Source organism: Danio aesculapii, chromosome 3 (assembly GCF_903798145.1).
Source record: "Danio aesculapii chromosome 3, fDanAes4.1, whole genome shotgun sequence".
NCBI classification, from domain to species: domain Eukaryota; kingdom Metazoa; phylum Chordata; class Actinopteri; order Cypriniformes; family Danionidae; genus Danio; species Danio aesculapii.
The window spans coordinates 43,706,166-43,731,479 of record NC_079437.1 but is presented as its reverse complement, the minus strand read 5'-3'; the positions used below and the strand labels follow the sequence as shown (position 1 = coordinate 43,731,479).

General features: G+C 36.8%; 1 protein-coding gene across 2 annotated transcripts in view; it reads right to left on the bottom strand.

The window, feature by feature from the left end:
- Positions 1–23,071, bottom strand: part of rhbdf1a (rhomboid 5 homolog 1a (Drosophila)) — a 95,247-nt gene extending 72,176 nt beyond the window's left edge. The window contains exon 1 of one of the 2 annotated variants that reach the window (XM_056454066.1): positions 22,689–23,071. The gene's annotated coding sequence lies outside the window, so the exon portion shown is untranslated. The remainder of the gene's footprint in view (positions 1–22,688) is intronic. The other variant, XM_056454067.1, reaches the window with a different exon arrangement.
- Between the last annotated feature and the right edge of the window lie 2,243 nt (positions 23,072–25,314).

Here is a 25,314-nt window from a genome sequence, read left to right as displayed (position 1 = left end):
TTGTTAATTATTATAGTTAGTGTCATATTTACTTAGTCATTATTCTTTTATTTATTATTAGACAAGTCTGAACCAAGGCGGTTCATTCCGCTGTGGTGACCCCAGATAAATAAAGGGACTAAGAAAACCAAAAAGAAAATGAATGAATGAATGAATGAAAGGTCTGAACCAACCCTGGTATCAGCACAAAAATCACACTCAGATAATTAATAATTCTTTTTATCATCAAGGAAAAAGAAATATCCCTCAAAATATAATGTGTTGTCAACTTTGCACACTCCCACTGTGCAAGTTCCCTATAGAAGTGAAAGCCAACTCCCTCTTCAGATGTCAAAAGGATCAATAGAGTCAGCATTTCAGTTTGTGACAGGATTTCGACAAGACATTTGACCCCTTTTCATTTCTCTCTTGCTGTGCCGAGTTTCCTCTCAGGAGAGCAGCTTAACAAACAGTGAAAGCAGCCATATTTCAAGCAGCTCCCTGACAGAGAGGCTCCGAGCGGCATCTCCAACCTGCTAAACAAGTGACTGATTGTCTGCAGGAGGTCAGACGTTTTCCTGTTAAGTGAGCTAAGAGCAAACTCTCAGTCGCAGCATGCCCAAAAACATGTGATCCCCATCTAAATAATTTCCAGCATGATATCAGCCAGAATCAGGCCACAGAAGCTCTTATTGTGCTCTTGGTTTGAGCCTGATGAGCATCAAGCAGAACAGAAGGTCAGCAGATGAACTGCACTGAGAAAAAAAAAGTTCATCCAGTAACTGCATTCGTTCTCCACACTAAACCACAAGCTACTAATACAACATGATTATTTTTGCACTCTCGGAAAAGTCCCAGTGAATCATATTATTACTGAGGAATTTATTTTATTCTAAAATTTTTGAATTGCACATTTTGTTTTTTAAACTTGAAGGAAATATCTGTAATTTAATCAAAAATGAAAATATAATTCACTTGTGATTTATGCACTCAAAATAAGGATGTTTGCTCAAACTAATTTAAAAAGAGCTGAAACAATTTTTTCGGGGGGGGGGGGGGGGGGGGGGTGGGGGGCGGGTGGGCAACTTAATTGTTTTATGTTTCATAAAACAATTTATACTAGCTCACCATCTGAAAGATTTTTTAGCATAGGGGGTAATATAGACATTCAACTTCACAATTTGTAATGTTGCAGTATGTATTTGAATAATGATGATTAGTTTCTCTACTTAAAAGCTCAGATTTGATTAACATAATCTGTGTTGTTGACAGAGTTTGAGGTTTACTGTATCATTGTTTTGTTCGCACCATACAGTTTGCTTTGATTGTTCAGTATTTACGTTTTACCATTGCACACACTTTGTAACATTTTATTTATTAAGTTTAAGGGTCTCTTTAACACTTATTTTTATTTTATTATAAAGAGATCAGATATTTTGTTTAAAATTTTTGTTTTTGACTATTAAAATGATTTGCCTTAGTAATGTTGGTAAATTATAAAACTTAAATAAATTGATTAAATAATAAAAAAAAAACATAATATCCTTAAATGTATTGTTCAAAAAATATTCATTAATTATCAATCCCGAATGATATAAAACATCAAATCGTGATCTTTTTTTGCTGTATCGCCCAGTCCTAGTTTAAATTATTTTTAAGTCACATTCGACAACATCAAAAGTCGTTGAAGGATAGATGAAGGTCCAATAATGCAGTTCAAAAACAAAAATAAACTGAAAACACCCCTGAATCAAAAACTATACCTTTTTTAATTGACAGTGATCTGATAAATTTACACTGATTTACATTTTTATTATAACAATGTGACAGGTCCTATATTTGTACAGTCTCTCTAATATGCGATGATATTTCAAATTGATATTTATCACAAAATATAATTTCTCTGACAATATATCACACAACAAAATTAGATTTTTTACTCAACTAATATACTAGAAAACACATCTGAAAAGCAGAATTTAACTAAATATTTTACTACAGGTTTAAATAAACAAATACTTCATTTTCTGAGCCTGCATTGTTGCGCTAAAAATACATTCTGGACTAAAATGACAATTCTGGACTATGTATGAGTCTGAACTTGAGAGTTTATCTTATCTGTCTTCAAAAAAGCAACAAACCCGACAATAGTCCTCAAAGGACAGCAGAGATTCCATCCCATCACATCCGGCTGGAGTGAGGCGAGGGTCGGGGATCAGAGGTCAGCTTATTTGAGGAGCAGGGAAGGAAGTGTAGAGGAGAGGAGCTGGCGTGGTCCAAATGGAGAGAGGAAATGCACTCATGTCTGCGACTCTTCTCTGCTTCCTTCAGCCACATTTACGGAAAAAACACGAGTCGTTTCTGATGCGTCACTGATAAGCCTGTGACACGCTTGTATGTGATGTCTTAAATAGCAGCCAAAATAAATCTTGTTCGCAAGAATTCTTACAATGTTTAGCATTGACTACTGTAAACTTGCAGGGGAAAATACCATTACATCACTTCCTGCTGTCGTAAAAAAAAGTCTAATGGATTTATCGTTACAAAAAATTCCCAGTTGTCATAACTGAGCTTGTTTCTTCTTACTGAATAAACCTCTCTACACTGTAAAAAAATCAGGGTTCCACACAGTTTCTTTAGGTTTTCCCAACACAAACATATTAAGTTAACTTAATTGTTTTTACACATTTAAGTTAATTAAACAAAAAATGATTAAGTTGTACCAAAAAAACACCCAAAAAGTATGATGATTCAACTCATTAGAAAGCAGTTGGTTTAAGCAGCAAAAAATATTTCTTGAGTGTGACCAGTCGTTGACAACCTACACAAAATCAAGTACTTGAGAAAAGTAAAATAATACTCCAGTAAAAGTATCACTCCACTTTTCAATGTTTTGCTAGATTAAAATTATAGAAGTACTTGAGTCATGTACACAATTGTCAAAAGTAAATGGTATTGATTGGTAAATGCTTATATATAGCAAAATACATTTTTATTTTGTTATAATTCAAAACTGACACATATATAGTTCCATATAGCCTAGTTTATAAATGAGTGTAAGCAAAATATGTGTAAATTTGTGTTTCAAAAATAAAATATACAATATAAAAACAGATTTCACACAGGACAAAATGTGTTAACATTAAAAATATATATATTATACACACTAAAATTAGCCTCTGCTAATGTTACGTTATTAACTAAATGAAAGTGTTGATAATGCTTTTGTTTGCACTAAATTTAGTCGTTGGTATTGTGCTATTGTTTTTGCAATGTACAAACAGCAAGTAAATATATTTGTCCTGCAAATAAATTGCAAATTGTAGCATTTTGCTAAATATTTGCATTAAACACAATAACTTGTGTTTTATCGATGATGTCACCAGCGACTAGTCGACGTCGACTTGACTTTAATAACATAAAAGTCGACTTCCAAAATTCTAAAAGTCGTTCAGCCTCCTAGTAGGTAACCAGCAAGTGATAGTTTTTCACTAATTTAAAAACGATTGTACAACTGTAGTGTAATTCAACACTAGTAACCAAGATCTGTCTATCTGTCTATCTGTCTATCTGTCTATCTATCTATCTATCTATCTATCTATCTATCTATCTATCTATCTATCTATCTATCTATCTATCTGTGGTGTAACGGAGCACAAATCTCATGGTTTGGATCACTCTATGGTTTTAAGTCACGGATTGGACCATTTTTTTTGGGGGGGGGGATCACCAAAAAAGGGAGGAGACAAATGTCATTTGCTTTCTATTTATACAAAAATATTACAGCAAAAAAACTATTGGTTTTAACAAACAGAACTTAGAACCTGTAATTTTAATAAAAATAAAAATCAAGAAAGAACCAGCTGAATATAAGGAAAATATTCAATACGAAAAATGTTCTGTGCTACTGTTGCTGATTAGGCTAAATATAGAAATCTAACATCTTGTACAACAGATTATATTTATTTTTAATTAATGATTCAAGAATTCACACATAAAACTTCATGTTTCATTATAGGTGGATCATTTTTGAAAACCTATTCAGTGACATAATTTTGATGGTTGTTTGTCGCCACCTATTGGTTAAACAATGTAATTGCTACAACATTCACCAGCGTCAAGTTCCATTAAACTGTGATTTTAATCTTTACCATAAACACCAGTGTTTATATGTGAACTATAAACTGTTATTCCAGTACTTCTGTGTTATTTAATTGTTTATAACGAACTGAAAAAGTGTAAAAACTGAATCCCTCTCGATCAAATGCTGAATGCAGCACTTCAAAGGATTAATAAACATATGCAAATCATTATCATTTATCATTCATGTTACGCGGGTTAAAATTGATATAACAATCTTTTAATGTTTAATTGTGCAGCTTTACACTGAACGCATTAATGCAGGCTAAAACTGTGACAGAAAACACCTTTAATTAACAACACTAAAAAAATTCCTGTAGAAAAGCAGTTTGCCAGTAACTTACTGTAAATCTAATTACAGTATTAATACTGTATTTATATTTACAGCAAAAAAAATAATGTATTTTAATGGAGTCAATAGAATATATCCCACCATGCAACTTTAAAATACAGTACTATACTGTATAACTGTTTTACAGTAAAATACAGTTCATTTTACAGTTAAATACTGTGTAATTTACAGAAATTGTTAACAGTGAGCCTAAGAAAGCATTTAGGTCCCGCCACAACTTTTTCCATCATCATTATATTTTACAGGAAAGCCAAACTGCTTTCATACATGTCATTTGAATGACGCAGGAGGCGATCTCTCTGCGATCGTTACAAATGTTGGGTTAACCTACAAGTTATTAATAAAATTAATTAAAAAATTTAATCAGTGGGTCACGTGTGTTCCGAACTGTGTCCTCTGATCCGTTACATCCCTCCTATCTATCTATCTATCTATCTATCTATCTATCTATCTATCTATCTATCTATCTATCTATCTATCTATCTATCTATCTATCTATCTATCTATCTATCAAAAATATAAATGAAAACTACTTTAGAACATGTAACATTGCCACAATTGCAAAAGAAAGTAAACTGTACAGAAAGTTTGCACTGAAGATAGTAAAATAACATGTTAAAACAAAAATGAAGATTTCATTTCTGGATTAACAAGATTCCCTCAAGTTTAAACAGCTGCACTTTGAGTGTTCTTCAGATAAGGCTGTTTGCCAGGTGGCCTGCTGGAGCAAGTTTAAAAGCATGAAAAGGAAGTTTTAGGGCTGGGTATGACTTTGTCCTCACGCCCTCACATGACTTCAGTTATGCAGCGCTGCTCAGTGCCTCAAATACCACATTTTGCCCATCACTTCATCTTTGAGCATGTACCTATAAGCTACTTTTGTGCATCATTTGTTGCCGGAGATGTGTGGCTACTGGCATTTCTTTATGCTCAATTATATTTTTCTGCAAAGCTATTTGCACATCTGGTGTTTGTGGAATCCCTCCCCCCCTCACCGATGCCAGAGATCATGGGAAAGGAAATGATCTTATCACCAGAGCCCATCCCTTTTGCACGTTGCAAATGCAAACTAAGATACTTGTACATGACTCCTGCGCAGGTGAAGCTCATTATGATGAAAATTAAACTCTGGGAAGCAGACTGCAGGGCTTGAAGGAGCAGATCTGGTTCTTGTGGTTTAGGCGGGCGGTCTAACCCGGGGCATAAGCATGTGGGTTGGTGATGACACGGTTTCACTGTCTGTTTAAATTCCACCACAATGACAGTTGAAAAGGATCGTTCTCACCCTCATGCCATTACAAACCTGCATGACATACTTTCTTAAGAACACAAAAGGATATCCTGGGTGTTTTATGATAAATTGTTAGAGTAACAAGTACCTGCATTACATAAAAGAACAAGTAACACTAAACACAAACTACTGGAAGTATTCTGAAGCCATACATGCTTTATGTGAGGATTATGAAGAAATTATGATCTCACAAAGTTATTGGGGAGGGAATCAGAGATGTCTTATTCAGACAAGTGAATAAATTATTCTTTTATGCCTCTTATCAAAATGTAATGTGTCCAGAAAGTGTCTGTGAAGTTTCAGCACAAGATCACCTGTCTAATCATCTATTACATCCTGTTAATGTCCATTTTAAGGTGGAAGCAAATACACTGTTTTCATGCGTGTCTCTTTAAATTCAAATGAGCATCTGCTTTCCGCCCCTTTTTTCCAACAGAAGGTTGAGCATTTACAGTTTGTGCATTGGATACTCAGGCAAAAAACAAAACAAAACACAAGCTTTGCCAGTTTAAACTCTTGAAATTTGATTTTCTACACTCTAAAAAACATTGGGTTATTTATTTAACCCAATGGTTGAGTTAAAAATATTTGGTGCTTTGTTGGGTTATTTTAAACCTTTTATTGGGTTATTTATTTAATAACTCAACCAGTTGGGTTACAATTTTTGAATTTCAACAGTCAACTGATTGAACTGACGCAGAACCGGCGTATTAATATGCGTACGTGATGTTGCTCTTGCGTTATAAAGTTTATGTAAGCTCTAATGCTGTAATATTGTTATTTTTTTTATCTAAATGCCTCTCGGTGTCGTGTTTTCTATATCAGTTTTACCTGGACTCTTAATTATTGATGATACAAGCAAGCACGCTTCATAGCCGATCTACATGCGGATAAAAACGCTTTCTCTACCTCAGTGTTCATCTCTACAGTTGTTTTGGAGGAAATGATACACGTATTTGAGATATTCCGCCGTCATTCTCGCCTTTAGGACCCAGCAGGAACATCAAACCGGAGTCGCGGAAAAATATTATCAGACATACTGTGAAAATTTTTACTTGCTCTCTTAACCAAAATTTGAGAAATATTTAAAAAAGAAGAAAATTGTCTTGGCTTTTTGTGATTACATTTTTTACAGTGTACACTGTTAAAAAAATCCTGGTTGCCCTAATTTTTAAGCTGAATCAAATTAACCATATAAGTCCATTGAACTTATATTATGTCAAACTGACTTAAAACAGCTTGCGTAACTTTATTAAGTTTGAACATCATTAATAAGTTACAATAAAGTAAAAACATATGCTGTCATGACTAATTGATCATGAAATTTTCCCCAGTGTAGTAATAATAACATAGTACATAGAAAATAATAAAACAGTAAACATATTATTGAAATTAAAAATATATGGTTGCTGAAACGTGACATTAAAAAAGTAGAGGGAGATAAATGCAAGCTTGCACGGATGATTGATGATCTGTGATCATAAGATTGACTTGTAATGACGGATTAAAAATTATGGGTTCAAAAAAGGACAAATGTATGAATGCTTTGCAATAAGATCACATGCTTTCTCAAGAAATGGTGAATTAACTGGAAATTCCCTGAAGGTTACCAAGCAACAATTACATTGTACATCTAGGCCTACACAGGAGGAAGTGGAACCAAGCAGAATGCATGGGTCCAAGTAAGCAAGTGATTTTCTTGCGCAACAAACCCTAACAACTTCTTGCAGAACACTGCATGAGCCACATTTGGCACTTTTACTTTCCATGGTACGACTCAATAGCGCTCGCTTTTGTGGGGTTTTTCTACTGTTTACAGTATCTAGTACCAGGTATTTTGTTTAATAGCACCTTGGTTAAAGTTCAAACCAAGGCTAAATACTAAAACTTGATGTGTAAACCCTGCAGATCACTGATTAGCCAGAGAGAATTGTCAATAGCTGGGTCACTGGATTAGCGACATGAGACATCATCCTGCTAGATTGAAAAACTATTCAGTCACCATAGGATAATTTTAAATAAATGTGACATGCAAATTAAAATTGCTGGTTCGTGGTCTGAACATGAGGTGCAGACATTACTCTCATAAACAGCCAAGAAGCAGATCAATCTAGAGCTTGATAGGGTAACCTGAAATAATGTCAAGTCAGTGGAATTGGTGCAATTATAAAGGTATATCTATAGTCCCACTCACTTTGCAGTAGGTTTGTCACATTACTGGAATTCGGTACTGAAATTTTTTAAATGTTAAATTCACGTGAACATTTGCCATTGTGTTCACGTGCTCAACAGAAATGACAGTTCACTGAACTCACTGCTGTTTACTGAGTGTAACCACAGATACAGGGACACTGGAGCATTTTAAAGCTGCAATTCATCAGCGGATCCCTCGTATGTCAGCTTGTAGACAATCCAGTTGATTGACATGACTTTGAAATGCTCCAGTGTCCCTGTATCTGTGTTTACACAGTAAACAGAGGTGAGTTAGGTGAATCGATGACCTTCGCGACCAATCACAGTCATTTCTGTTGAGCGTGAACACAATGGCAAATCAGCGCTGTTTAAAAATGTGCTCAGCAGTGCTCAAATATTTGCGGGAAATGGACGTTTTTAAAATTTCAGTACCAATTGGTATCGAATTCTAGTATAATGACAACCTTACTAGTGGTACTAAATTGCAGTAAATTATATCAAATGGGAATAGAATTAGCATGGACAGTTATGGCATGTCCCAAAGCAATATGCACAGATTAATTGTTTACAACCAATATTTTAATGTTGAAATAAAATTAAATAAATAATGGTTTGTCAACTCATATTAACCTAGATTTGCACCAAGGGTTAAATCACTTTTACCCCTAAACACATATTTGATTGGCTGCGCATTTCCATGCTTTAATGAGAGAGCTATGTTTGGATGTTTGCAACGCCAAAATGGCAAGAAAATTTTCCAGTTCTAAATGAAGCTTACTGCGCAAGACTTTAAGGTTCAATGTAGGTAACAGTTGGGTGTCAAAAGAGAGCAAGGTAAAGAAGTGTAAAGCAGGTCGCACACCAGAAATGCGTAGTGCCACGCAGCGCCATACATTTCAGAATTCTAAACATAGGTTTCTATCAGGATACACACACCGGCGCCGCAAGTTGGCAGCTGTCCGCGGCGCCCAGCCACGACTCAGGACACTGTTCATTTCTCTGCCGCGCCACAGCACCATCTGATTAGTTTCATGTTAAATATCATGCGAATGTGCGCGTCTGGTGTGTACTTTTAACTGTCATGTGCATACTGTGTCGTGGCGCCGAGCAGCGCTTCCGGTGTGCGACCTGCTTAAGGCATACTCACACTAGCTACAGTTGCCTTAAACCGTGCTGAAGTGTGATTGTCCCCCCTTACAGTTCTGTTACAGACTGTTCGGTTTAACAGGAAGAGAAGCGCTCTCGCTCATTTAGTTATATTGTTTTGTATTATTTTTTGTCATTTGGGATGCAGCAATACGTATTCAAATATTTTGCCGAATAGATCCACAACTTTTGATGCTCATAAATTATCATAAACTCCTCGTGCTGCACATATTAGAAGGTTTGCTGAAGGTGCAGCTAACGTTTAGCGAGGGGTTTGCGTCTTAAATAAACTATGAAAGATTGCGTTTATTGAAAAGTAAGAATGAATAGTAAATCCATATGAAACAGTCCCTTAAAAGTGACATCGCATCTTCAGTTTCGGGCTCAGACGTGCTTTACACTCACACTACAAGCATACCACACCAAAGCCCAACCGAACCGCGCTCTGGCACACCTCTTCCAACCGGGCCAGGGCCTACACTCCTGCACGTACACTTGTCAAACAAACTGGGAAACGCGCCTGGGCACAGTTCAGATAGCATATTGTGAGTACACCCTTAGTCACTTAAAATCAAATTCACAATTGAACTGAAGTGAGCCTTGTAAATTATCAAATGGTCCTCTGCTTTTAACCCATCCAAGTGCACACACACACACACAAACACACACACACACACACACACACACACACGCACACACACACACACACATGCACACTTCCCAAGAATAGGAATGGAACTTGTGATTCAACTCCCTAACCATTAGGCCACAACTGTCCCATGAGTCCATCATAATAATGGTAACGAGGGCTGTGTAATTAATTGAAATCCAGGGAGTAACATTAGATTCACAGGTCCCCACCAATGTCAAGAGCAAATCTATGCCCTTGTATAGCTTCCATTAATCTGTCCCTCACAGTTACACTCATAGAATACATTCATAGAGTCACTGTTACAGTCATAGAGTACATAAAGTACATTTTTAGTCACCCACATTCGAGTGGTCTGAGCGAGAGGTTGCTTCCATTCACAAGTCAGAATCATTTCTGCTGCTTATGTGAGAGCTCACGGTGGAGAGCCAGGAGTGACCTTGAGCAGTCTTGACAACACACAATTACATTGGAGAGAAAAACCCGTAGTTGGGTTAGGAGAGAGAGAACGAAGAGGAAAACAGAGAAGAAAAGCAGCAGGCCCCCACAGTTCTTACAAACTGGGAAAAACAGCAATTCCAAGCAGCCAAGGTTAGTTTCCTTCCTTCAGACCCCCACACACACACACACACTAGAGCAGGAGCATGCGTGACACATACTAGCTAACCGTGGCTGTGGACAGACAAGAACAGAGCGAAATGCTCTAGTCAGCGCTCTACGTGAGATTGAGCGTGCCGTGATGAGTCTGCAGTTGTGCATGCCACGCTTGTGCAAGTGTGCGAATGAAATTCTGGGCTGCATCCCAGAGCAGTGATCTAGCAGCTTCTAATATTGCTTTGTTTTTAATCGTGATGCTTGCCGTCAAAATGGCTCTCTTTTTTGTGTTTTTGTCCCCCTAAAGAAGAGGTCTTGTGTGGCGCATGCTTGTTTTAATTGATTTCAACTTCAACTTCAGCTTGATGCACCTCCTGAATAATTGAAAGAGTTTACATCATTTGGCGGGCACAAAGCAATGCCAAGTTATGACTAATGAAAGAAAGAGCTGCTTGCATGGCATGCACATAGTTTCAAGCTAGGTATGCCGAACACGCAAAACAAAACCTCTGGTAACATCATTTTCTAGGGTAGAATCAATTGGAAAGTGAACTCTGGAAAGTTGTGCAATGCGTTCGCACTGACCTTACAGGAATCTTCCTGTCAGTTATTATTAGTCATCATGCATCCACCTACTCCCAAAAGGCCACCGAAGGCCAAGTCACACAGCGGCTCAAAACACGCCCTCAGTTTTGGATTTGAAGTCTAGACTCGTTTGATTCTGTCCAGACTGCACATGACTTCAAGTAGACAAACAGGGTTGGCAGCCTTCTCAGACTCATGCCACACTGTATGCTAAAGATAGAGACGGGCAAGCTGGCCGACCTATTTAAAAACAGCCCTTCATCCTCACTGCAATAATATTAGCACACAGGCCCAACTACAGAAGAGACGAAACAACAGCACAGGACTTGATATAAACAGCTGCCTGCTGGATTATGCAGTCAACAGTGATTTTCACTGCATTTGATGTCTAAAACATCCAAGAGTGAAGCAGAATAAAATCCACCAAATGCATGTGCTGACAGATAACGACAGGATGTGGAGGCTTGTGGAGCTGCTTGGAAAAAGCTATCTGCTAGGGCACAATATGTTTTCAAAGAGATGACACAGCAGAACTTAAAACTGCATTCAAGTCTGCCTGGGACATTTATTGCGTTCAAATTTGGAAATCATAAATATGCCAGAATGTACATTATGGTTAGAGTAAAATTGGCTTGCTGGACATTTTCTTACACTGCATATCCTCCTCTTCACTTTCGATCAAAGACAGGAAGCTTTTTAGCACTAATGCAATATTATAAGGAACAAAGTATGCAGATAGCTATTTGGTCACAACTCTTTCTCCTCATAAACCAGCTCTGGATGTCTATTTTTCACCATTAACCACAACAGCAACTTATTTTGATCAATCATAATTTACTTTCACTTCAAGAGAGTGGTTTGCCATCTCCAGGTTGGAGGAAAGTCTTTACCCCAGGTGGAGGAGTTCCAGAATCTTGGGGTTTTGTTCACGAGTTAGGGAAGGATGGAACGTGAGACTGACAGGAGGATTGGTGCAGTGGCAGCAGTAATGCAGTTGATGTACTGGACCATTTTGGTACAGAAGGAGCTGAGCTGAAAAGCAAAGTTCTCTATTTATGGGTCAATCTACGTTCGTATTCTCACCTATGGTCATGAGCTTTGGGTCATGACCGACAGGACAAGATCTCGGATACAAGCAACCGAAATGAGTTTACTTTGCAGGGTGGCTGGGCACACCCTTATATAGGTGAAGAGCTCTGTCAACCGGGAAGAGCTTGGAGCCGCTGCTCCTCCACATCGAGAGAAGCCAGCTGAGGTGGCTTTGGTATATGCTTTGGATGCCTCCTATATGCCTAACTAGGGAGGTGTTCAAGGCATGTAACACTGGGAAGAGGCCTAAGGTAAGACCCAAGACACACTGGAGGGACTATGTCTCTCGGCTGGCCTGAGAACGCCTTAGGATCCTCCGAAGAAGCTAGAGGAAGTGTATGGGGAGAGGGAAGTCTGGGGTTCTCTCTTAAGACTGCTGCCCCCTTGAACCGGCCCCAGGAAAGCAGACAAAAATGAATGAATGAATGAATGAATGAATGAATGAATGAATGAAAATTTATCACATTTAGGCCCAATCCCAACTGGCACAATTTATATTTACTTCTGGCCTTACAATAGCCACCGCATGCATGTTTTCGTTTCGTTAACTGTAGGGTCTCTCATTTATCATTTTAAATGCAAATGCCCTCTTTAAAGCAACTATGCACCCTTGATGCACACTTCTGCCGAAAAGCAAGCTCTAAGTAGACTACCTGGCAATCAAAGCATTGATAAATAATGAATGTGTGGATTAATAAGAAAACTGCATGGGATTTAGGTGGCATTTGGGATTGGGCCTCAGAGATACATAAGAATAGGAAAAGAGACTATACTATAAAGAAAGAAGGGCTGTACAATATATTGATTCAGCCTCAATATCGCAATGTGTCTGTCCACAATTGTCACATCGCAAGATTGCAATGTTGACTTGGGATTATAGTTGACCAGAAACCAGAAGTTAAAACGCACAAGATTTGTGGAGTCAATGCTGAATATAATAATAATATATTGAAAGCTTGTCATTTGTATGCGTTTTTATTAATTCCTGTAAGTGTGTGAGCATTTTAAGATAGTTTAAAGCATTCAGGCACAAGAAATTGTACAGTTCTTAGTACCGATTATTTTATTCCTATTCACTGTTATTTTACATTTACTTATTCAATTTCTTTACCTGAATACTGTTAGACTACCCAGAAAACCACAAATTAAGTCACTTAATCTTTGCTCCATTGTGTTCATTTATGACTGTAGTTTGTTTATTATATGTACATAAGAAATAATATAAAATGTATATATATATATATATAAAGTAATATATAGACCTATATACACGAGTCACTTCCCTACAAAATCATCCCAATCAATCTGATTGAATGACTTTCCAAATAGAGTAGTCATCTGGTGAAATTGTATTTGTATCGCATGTTTTTTGAGAAAAATAGCGACATGTTCAATACTTATTTCCCCCACTGTATATTGCAAAGAATAAAAAAAAAATAAAATATTGCAATGTCTGATTTTTCCAATATTGTGCAGCCCTAGTGTATATTTACTTTTAATCTGAATTTAGCCCATGAGTTGACTGGCCCACCAGGAAGCTGCCTCAATCCATCTGCCTGAGGTTCTCCACAGGCCTCTGAAGCAAAGAGGTTATACCAAAAAGGCCCACAAAATAAGGAAGACATATGCTTCATATGAAAAAACATTACAATCTAAACTGGAAATCTGAACACAGTAGCTCTTAATGCAAAATATATGATATGTACAATAACCAAGAATCTGCAATAAGATCTAGAAGCAGCTGTGGAAACAAAACAAAAAAACGGCAAATGCTCACATGAACTATTACGGCTTGTAACAGGATGATTTGTAATCTCATTGGAGGGAAAACCAAACCCAATGCTAGACACTACTGATCAAAGCCTTCCTGTGGGAACACCCACAACATTACCAAAGCCCTCCAAAATCACACACCTACACGGATTGTGCACTCAATACACTCTTATACCATCACATTTAGAAAACAAAACAGCTTTTTAAAGTCATGTTAATCACTATGCAAACCTGTAGACACCGAATTACGCCTGTAACTGCGAATGGGACAGGAAAAGGTGCCTCAACTGAATCTCAGGGATCTAAAGAGCTCCAACAGCCCTGCAGCATTACATCATAGTTACAGAGAAATGTTTAACAGCATGCCAGAATCTGTCAGATGTAGAGACACGTTTTCAGGCAACAAAACGCATGCAAATTCTGTTTGCACCCAGTAAAAACACATCTGACTGCTATGGAGTAAAGCCTTATTGATGCCACTTTATAAGATGAATGGAATGTGCTGAAATATTCAAGGTGTGAAATGTAGCTGCTCATTGTTGGCTGGCAGTGCCGTTAGCAATACAACACAGCCTCGGTTCTTTTGCTGTTTATGCTATCATCTATGCATTTATGATTGTTTATTCGCATAATGACCATAATTATCTGTGTTTGCCTTTCTTGCTGCCACATTAATAACATGCAAGCAGATATTTACCATAGCTTTGATTTTAGTAGTTCAAATTTGAGAAAACACGGCCACAGAAAAGTTCAATGCTAGTTTGAGGTTGTTAATCAAGTCAGTGAAATCACAAGTGAAACCACATGGGATTATGCTTTTGTTAGTACAGTATACTGTATATTCTGGCATAGATATTAGGGGTGTAACAGATCACAGTTGATCCGTGATTCGTTGGATCACAACCCACGGCTCGGAACACACGTGACCCGTGGATTAATACTTTTATTTTTGAAGATTAATTCTAAATTTGTTACGATCACAGAGAGAGAGAGAGAGAGAGAGAGAGAGAGAGAGAGAGAGAGAGAGAGAGATCGCCTCTCGCATCATTTAAATCACATGTATGAAAGTATTTAGGCTATTCTGTAAAATATAATGATGACAGTTGTGAAGAACTGAAGAAGTTGTGGTGGGTTATTCGGGATGTGGTAAGTTTCTTAGGTTATTAAATGTGTTTTCTGTCACTACTTGTTTACCCTGCATCAATGCATTCAGTGTAAAGCTGCATGATTAATAATTAAACATTGGGGATCTCAATAACCATGCGACATAAATTATAAATGATGGTGATTTGCATATGTTTATTAATCCTTCGAATCGCTGCATTCAAATCTGTGTTCGAAAAATGTAAAAATCAAGAAAGAGATTGAGTCTTTAGTCGTTTGAGTTAGTTAAGAAGTTACAAACAGTGAAATAACCCAGAAGTACTGGGATAACAGTTTATAGTTTAGATTTAACCACTGATGTTTACAGTGAAGATTAAAATCACCGTCATATGCACTTAACGACGCTCAAAAATGAAAGCAATTGTATTATTTAACCAAAAGGTTGCAACAACCAGCCATCAAAAACATGCCACTGAATAATTCTTCAAAAATGACACATCTAGCATGGATCATGAGTGAGTTTTATGAGTGAATAAATGAATAATGTATTGTACACGAGACTAAAAATAAATATGGGTTGTACAAATTATAATGTTAGATTTTTACATTTAGCGTTATCAGCAACTGTAGTTACAGTGAATTTGTCACAGTACTGAATATTTTACCATTTACTTTCATTCAGCTGATTATTTCTTCATCTTATTTTTAATATAATTACAGGTTCTAAGTTCTGTTTGTCAAAACCAAAAGTGTCTTGCAATGCTGTTTTTGTAATAAATGGAAAGCAAATTACATTAGTCTCCTCCCCTTTTTGGCTGATACAAAAAAATGATTCGATTCATGACTAACAAACCATAATGTGATCCGAACCTTCAGATTTGTGATCCGTTACACCACTAACAGATATGCTATTAAGCATTATTATAGAAAGTAATCATGCCAGAGGGAGAATCCAAATGTGGACTGCAAGTTTACTTACATTGTTTAATATGTGAATATATTGAATGATTACATTTTAATAATATTGTAAATACTTAATATGCTGCTAAAGAAAACGTTTTTATTGTGTAGACCTTTTTAATGAAGAGGGTGGTGTGCTGGTGGGATGCCTCATGAGCTCTGACTCAATAAAAAAATGCTTTGAAAAACGAAACTTTAGACATTAGAGCTGTGGGGGGAAGACAGATCTGTTTTAGCTACTTTAAAAAGAGTCTTTTCTTTAAAAAGTTGTCAAACAAGTCAGTTAACATGTCTTTATGTTAGCGATACTATTACATAGAATTTTCTTTTCCACATAATGTGTCCATTTTACACATAAGAGGAAATGCTTGGTTATATCACAGGGCTTTATTTAAATGTTAGCACACACGGTTTCATTTAAACTTTAATAAATGTTAGTTTGCAACCCCTTATGGCAAACCACAAGACCACCACAAAAGCGCTATGGTTTGCTAGGTTCCTTCTGTGTGGTGACAGATAATGGCTTTGATATCGATTCACAACTCGTGCAGAAACTACAGGGTTTTATCAGTTCTCATATGAGCTCTTTCTGACTCACAAGGAAGTGGGAAAAAAACAAAAAGTAATGTATAAATAATATGTAAAAGCACAAAGTATATAGCACCATATATATGAGCACCATATATATGACAAACAAACAACGAGAAAAAGTCACACCTGTGCTTATCAGACCCTGTTTACTGAGAATATATGTGATTTTAATAGCAACTGAAACTCAAGACCGTTCACACTGAGGTCACCAAGCGGATCCTACAACACAGCTTTCTGCATACATTTCCAAATCTTTTTAGCGAAATTTACAAGCAACCAAATAACTCATTAGTAACTAGACTGGTGGCTGATTTGAACTTGGAACAGTCTTCATGTAAACACTTCAAATTAGGCAGAGTGCCTTAGAGTTCCACCAGTGACGATATACAGCCATATTGGACTGCTATGAGTACACATATACAAGAGTTTGATGGCATAATTGTGTATATAAAAAAAAAAAAAAAATCAAACACAGAGAGTCTAAAAACTCTTTTGTACGAGGCACTACTTTCTTTCGCCATTCATTCTCATCTGCAGCTGACGTCAGAACAGCAGAAACCGTTGCTACTTCACACACTTCACTTTAGAGCTAGTATTTGAATGATTGAGCGTGATGTTTAAAATGATGTGATGTTTACAGAGATATATCCCGATTGTTACTGAGAAATACTGGGATATCACAATCATTAACCCAGAAAAAGCCAAAGTAAAGCAAACACTACCAGATTACTATGGTATAAATACAGCCCTACAACATACAAAAGCAAGAGATCGACTTAGAAAGTCACTCACAAGATTAATAATGATTTGATCACCTGTAGTTAGAAATCACACTAAGTTTTTTCCTCTAAGGGCTTATTATACGGTCTCTATCGCTATCTTGTAGATCGACAACATCAACCATCTTTGCTCTGCTCAGTATGACAGGCTGATGAATGCTGACGTGCTGCATCTCCAAAATTATAAATATTTAAAATAGGCACTATCTTTATAAATAAACTGCATTGTTGCAATGTAAACAACTACACTATCACCTTAAAAAGCCTCAAAAGTACATTATGTTGTCCAACAGCTGCAATATTTGTCAAACTGTAGTGAGTCTATTGATCTGCGAAGTAATACAGAAGGTTAAGGAGGCTGTACAAGTGCTGTTATTGCACAATATCATGAATATTACAGATTCGAAAACCAGACAGAACTGTTATGTGTGTGTGTGTATATATATATATATATATATATATATATATATATATATATATATATATATATATATATATATATATATATATATAGATAGATAGATAGATAGATAGATAGATAGATAGATAGATAGATAGATAGATAGATAGATAGATAGATAGATATAGATATATGACTATTGCGATTGATCACATTGCGATATTGATGCTGAAACGATATATTGTGCATCCCTACCACACAAACATGTTTATAAATGGAGGTTTCCCCACTTTGCAATGTGATGCATGTTAAGAGCACATCAAACTAACAGGGTAGGATAAAGAAACTTGCGGAACTATGTGGAATATGCAATAAGGTTGCCGTAAACATGCTGAATTTGCTTCATTTGTATCTTCCATGTTTGGTGTAAACCCAGCCATGTTGGCCAATCAGAAACGAGAAAACAGCACATCTGTTGATGTCATGAGTCAAAAATTTGTAGAGTCCACGCTCCACCCGGAGTTTTGGAAAATCCATTTCGGTTTCAGTCTTCTTGTGAGACTTAAAATGACTTCGAATTGATTTGCCACTGCAATCCACCGTCAGTGTGTAACACTCCTGTCATCCATTGTTCAAACAAACATGTTGGTCATGCCACCATTTGAGCCAATGTTGTTATTATATCCACTTCAGTTTGGTCATTACAACAAAAAGACTGCAATTTGGAATTACACAAACCACTTTAGGAAATAATTTCTGTTCCAGAAATGTCTTTTAATTGGGAAGTTTTATAGAAAACAAAACCGCATGTAATGAAAGCGATCCACTCTTGGCTAGACAGACCGACAGCCAGACAGACACACACCGCCGTGTGACTCATTCACACCTGATCATCTTCTCCATTACTTACGGCCACCTGTGGCATCAACCTGCTCCAGCACTATCCTCCTATTGTCCGTTCCTCTACTGTGCCGACCTAGAGCCCAGTTGGAGCGCACCTGCGACACATAATGACGACAGTAGATCGAGGCCCTGCTTAATCGGGCTTGTTACATCACCATGAATGATGATCCCCTGAATGAGATAATGTTTCGAAAGCATTGCAAGCACAAGCCGGAGTGGGACATGGCGATAGGCCAGGGACGCCTCACGCAACTGCATTCAGCACAAAATTCAAAATAGAAGCTCTGGCTCTCCAAATAAAATAACTGCTTGTCTTCCATCCCTTGTATTTATGCATGCAAAACATCATCACGATTATGTTTCACAGGGGTACCGAATTAGATGCAGGCCAGTAAATGCCTCTTCAAAACATATAAGCATGCGACACACACACACCCCCTTAAAAGGCTAGCATGCTAGCTGTGTTTCGAAACTGGGAAAATGCTGCGTTGCAGGATGTATGGTATACAGACGCATCTCAATTTATACTGCAGTCATTAAATATTCACTTAGTTGTGTCAACTGCTCCCCAGGAACTGGGTTAGATCATTAGATATGACATTATGGTGCTGTGGAAGCCTGTCAGAAACAAATGAAAACGCTAGCGGTGAATGAGGATCTCTCTTGGGCAAAAATATGTAAATAATGACAAAATGTAAAGTATAGACCATTTCAATGTGGTCATGTGATTGTCCCATGAACATTTCCTGCTTGTTATCAAACTATTTCAGAACTGTAACAAGAGGCAATTCAATCATAACTTAACATTAAAACAGTTATCATAACATTATTTATCAATATGTGGCTCTTTTTGTATTCTCAGATGGAAAATTATGTAAAATGGAAATTACAGATTACAAATGAAAAACAGGAAATACGCTGGCACTATTGTTTTTGTTTACATCCCTCAAAATAGTCCATACGAACCTTATTATTCATTCAAGTTTACATTTTACAAAGGAAACTAATTATTTTATTTTAAAACCCATATAATAATGGATAACTATAAAAATCAGATTTATTAACATATCCAACTCTTAAACTCTATACAGACTGAGGAGTTTATTGCTAGTGCTTTTTTGTGGGATTTTACACATTCTACATTAATGCCCAAATGATTTTCATTGGTGATGAGCTAAATGAATGTAAAAGATGACTCCCTCGTAGTCAAGGCACTTGATTAAAAACAGAAGTACCACAGTACACAAGGTGGCAGTGCTTAATTAGACTAGCAGCTCCACAATCATCTTCTTCGTCTTTAGAAACGTGTGATCAGATAGGCCATTTTACGCTTGAGTGCCACTAATGTTTTACCTTAACTTCAGAAGGTCAATGTACGTGAACAAATGCACCAATCTCATTGGTTGGTCAGTTTGGTCAGACGCATCAAACCAAAAAATAGTCTGTGAGTATTTTTTTTAAACATTACGCTTTAATGCCAAGCATTTTGCATGTAAGTAGCTACGTTTCTATCCACCTATTTTTATGGGCATTTTGGATGTGAGCATAATAAAAAACATGCGCATTTTCAAGATGCATGTGCATCTTGGCGTTTCTATCAGCCGCTTTTTTTATACGCACATCCAAAATGAGTAACTGAGTAGGATTTAGAAGTAACTTTTTATTTGTTAAGAAAAGATGTGCATGAACTTCGATGGAACACTTTTACTGAACAAATTCTAGTATGCGAATTAAAAAGGTCATGTGATTTTGTTATAAGAGATCATGTGATGATAAAAATGTGTGTGAATGGACAAACCATTCATTGGCATACAGTCTTCTAAGCCACAAGTCAAGTTATTAAAAGAAGAGAAGATTGACGCAGCTTCTCCTACTGCAGAAAATTGCGTTTTTACTGTTGATATTTAATCAGGAAGTGAAGATTTTGTTCGCCTTCACTCGTTGGATAGAAATGCTGCTTTATTCGCATGCCTTATATGCAATATTCCAGTTTTGAGCATACATTTAATTTGCATCTTTAGATGGAAACATAGCTAGAGTGTGCACACTCACAATACTTCCATTTGTTTGGTTATGAGGTGTTAAACGTCATCAATAATCGCACACAATAATCATCCCAGTATGCTTTTCAGATAAGTTCACATTTGGCTTTACTAAATCAAACTCTGTAGTGATTTCTCTGTTAGCACAGTTCATTGGAATGCGCGGAAATGCAACATCTCTAAACTTTGATGCTCAAAACAAGGGGACTGTATACCACTGAAAAATGGATCTCCAACTGGTCACATATATAATACAAGTCAAATGAATAAGAATGCAACATGGACCAGAGCATACCTGTCAACCCTCTTTTTTTTCCCGGGATTCTCCTGTATTTTACAGTTCTATCCCGCTATCATCATGTAAAGGTATTTTCCTGTATTTTTAATCTTTCTATGAAGGGTGGAAATAAACATTAAAGTGCCGATCCTCCCTATATGCAACCCATACCGCTGAACCACCAGGGGCCGCCCATTGCTCTTAAATGTTAGTCTGTTCTCCTTTTGTTTTATTTAGGCATGAAAACGCTTTTAAATAAATATAAAAACAATGAGATTCCCTTTCCTTTTCATTACAGGTGCCATCGCCCCTCTTATGCAATCCTAAAAACACTCATATAGCAGTGCGTGACTGTCAGCTGTCGTCTCCATAGTGATAAACAGACGCTGTTTCCCAAACAGATTGTGTACACGTGATTTGAAGCGGAGCAAAAGTCTGGGTTTTGGGTGCCTATTTGAACAGACAAATACACATAATTAACAATGTCAATGTCAATTTTGGGTGTGGGGGGGGGGGGGGGGGTGTTTCAAACACAGCTAATTTTGTCCTAAATGAGCATAAAAAGTTAGGAAACCAATCGAATGCTTTCATTTTAACGTTGTTATAATGCATTTTTATAGTGATACCTCTGTTATTTAATGTAACCACATGAAAAATCAAAATAAATGAGATTCATTCGTTGCTCTTTAATCAGAAGTTATACAGTGAAGAAGGTTAATGAGATTTGATAACTTGATTCTATTTCTTTACAATAAAAATTAATTTTAATAAGCTGAATTGTTTGGAAATTTATTTGCTGCTAATGTATACTATTTTTTTTCTTTTGTAAATAATACTAATAAAACATATTACTGACCGTTTAACTGTTTATTTACAATAAAACAGCTCCAGATGAACATTCATTGTTTTTTTTGTTTTGTTTTTTGTTTTTTTTTGGGGGGGGGGGGGTATTGTGGGCAGATCCCTTATTTTCACATCACAATGTTGACAGCTATGCTTCTTAAATTATCTTCATACTACAACAGATTTTATCAAACGTGTAACCGAAGTCGTTTTTATTTTTCAAATCAAATAATGATAATAATGATAATAATAAACCAACATAAGCCTTTCAAGTGAAATTACTAAGCTATGTGTTATTTATTTATCTATCTATCTATTTTAAGTACTCAAAATCATGAGGTGGGACGGCTTCCCAGAAAAAAAAAAGAGCAACACAGATGATAGCAGCATGTGTGCAACACATTTGAAACACAGGTAATCAACAATCAGCTGATAAAAATCACTGAGGAGGCGGAGCATGATTAACCGTCGCCCTGACGTCATCACATCACCGTTGAAATAACTAGCTAAGTGACTTGCCATTACTCAAGAATTTACAGAAAACACTATCAATGTAATTGCATCTCATATATCGCTCCATATGGATTTCCATGCTCTCTGGCAGCAAATGAAGCGTCTGACAGACATATGAGCCAGCAAAAGCACCGTGAGGTTTGTAATAACACTGGACGCGGCGATGAAGCATATGTTATATCAAGTAAACCAGAGCGCATATGAAGGCTGAAGTCGTAAACGCGGAACATCACACGCGCCTCCACGACATGCCAACGTCTCGTGACTTAAAAAAACACTATGCTCAAGTGAAATTCCTGGTATTTAGCGTTGTACATCCTTTAAATAATTTAGTATTTATGTACACCAACAACATAATGAATGTATGTTCTTTAAAATTGTGTAAAAGATCCATCGATCTGATCTCACGACGCACCGGTGTTACATTGGCGCACATTAACATACACAGACTGAAAACGAAACGTACAGCAAAATTGATCACCTACCCTTACTCGATTCTCAAGCACTTCGTGAAGGGGGAAAACGAACAGCTGAAATCTCCAGATCCCTATGAAGAAAAAAAATCGAGGGTGTGTATATTTATTTCATTTTGTCCAACGTTAGCGCGGCGCAAGAGAATAAACAGCTGCAGATGTCAAAGTCTCTCCGTCTTGAGGCTCTCGCTGATAAAATCCAATGTTAAGACATCGCAGAGCAGTTCATATGATTGTCCCCACGCAGAAGTGAGTACATTCCCACGCGCGCACGACACACACACACAGAGAAGAAGCTATCGGCTCAGGGTAAGTTTAGTTGTGGTCTGCCGGTAATTCAGTTTCACAGACACAGAGCCCCGCCCGTGTCGACCGAGAGTCGGTCAAGTGCGTGGCCGATTGGTGCGCGTACACACACTGGGAGGCGCAGAGACTCGTACAGTGTGTGCGTGTGCGCGCTTCCATGCCCATGACTAAGCAGGCAAGTGTTCAGCGTGCTTTGTAACACATAAGACTCCCGAGTTTGTGTTAAAGACTGTCATTAGAGTATGAAACTAGTTGTTTGATTACTATATGGGTTTAATATTAACAGACAGTTCGATGTGTTGACTGCGGTTGTTATAGAAATGTGTTTAGATAAGGGGGTGTGGATGAGCACGTGATCAGAAGTTCAGACCTCATGACACATTTCTTTCTTTACTTTTTCTTTATTTTATTCAATATTCCCATAATAATACTGTTTTAGCAGTGCATAGGCTAGTAGACAAATTACCACAATGTGTCAGTTTTGTAGACTGAAAACAAAGAAAAGTATCATTTATGTGGAAACACTTAAAAACGATTAAGTGTCTGATTAAGTTTTATTCTTTAGTGGTTTTAGTCAAAACTTTTTTTTTTGTCCTCAAATTTGGTTAACCAGTAGGTCTTTCGACACTTTCAGATTTAACGTCTTAACATTAATGTCTGCTGTAAAAGTTGAGAACGAAATCAAAATTTATTCTTCTATATAGTAGTGCATGTTATAAACCAGAGATGCCCAAAGTAGCGCCAAAGTTGGCCGATTGTAACCTTTGCTTTGGCCCACCATCCCAGATGAAATATTGTATCTGATTTTTAAAAATGTAAATGCTGTCATTTGATGGATGGATGACTATGCAGAAGACATCAATGAGCAAATTAAGGCAAAAACTAGTGTAATTCTGTTATAAATGAAATTGTTTTTACTGTAATAAGTTCTTTATAAATGTAAAAATGTACTAGTTGATATGAAGCAATGTTTTATAGTCTTTTAAAAATATTATTAAATAAATTAGGAAATCACCTATAGCGACAATATTTTCCTTCAGCCCACCACCCTCAATCAAGTTTGGTTTTTGGCCCTTCATAAGAAAAGGTTTGGGCACCCCTTTTATAAACTATGTATCTGTGCACTTCATTATTTTGTAAAAAAAAATATTTTCCCTCAGAATCTTGAATCAAACACACTCAAAAAAATTATGTCTGCAAAATTGGTGCAAACAATTTATGTGTTGAATTTATTTAAATTAAATTTAGTAATGTTCAATTTAATTTGTTTGTTTAAATTCAGTCTAAATAAATTGTTTACAACCACGTAACGTAAAAAAATTTAGTACATCCAAAGAATCATCTTTAAATAATTTTTTTTCCAGTGTAGCATAGCCTTCTCTCCCCTCTCAAAATGACTTCTCTTCACTTTTGGTCACATGGAATGCCTTTTGGGAGGAGCTGTCAATAATACAAACTGTTAGTAAACAAACTAAAACTGTGACTGTGCTGGGATTTTACATTACTTGTATAATTAATTAGTATAAGTGTGATACACTTGAGGAGAGATAACCTTGAACATTTTTAAACATTCAATACTAATAAGCAAATTATTAAAATATGCATAAATTAATTTGAAAAGGAGAGGATAAAAATGATCTAATACCTGCGTCAGTAACAGAACAACGTTCTTGTTCAGTTTGAAAAACATCTTCACACTTTCGCTGTGCACCGTGTGATCTCTGTAGCACTCGTCGGAGCAAGCGGAGCTGCAAATCATCTGGTCCGCGTGGTTTGGCTTAGTAATAGATATTTTTTGCGTATCGATGTCTGTGACAGTAGATTTTTACTGTGTTGTTTAATATGAATCATATTCATTGTTCAGTTAGTGTATGTAAGTGTCTTTTAGCAGAATTTGCACACAGTTTGCACACTTCACCTCTTACATTTTACTTTGCTGCGCCCCCTCCCCCCCAATTTGGTCCGAACCGAGCAAAAAGTGTCATCGCCACAGGTTTGGTGGGCTCTTGACATGCAGCACAGTGCATTTCATGTGGACAGATTTTTTTTTTAATTAAAACGGGGAAGGCCTGTTTATAAAAATACCTGTGTATGTGTGGACATGACCTTAAGCAGCAGCTAAAATTGGTCAATTGCTCATACATTTACTCGTGCATTTATTGCACACACTGTATGCTTTAAAAGGCACATGAATGATATGTAAATATGTCTGTGTTTGTGATGAATGAAATATGGCTTTAGATCAGTTTAACATGGACTTCTACAGTGAGCGCTCGGTGTGTGCGGTTTGTACAAAATGCTCTGTTTTAAAGAGAACCAATTATGCAAAATC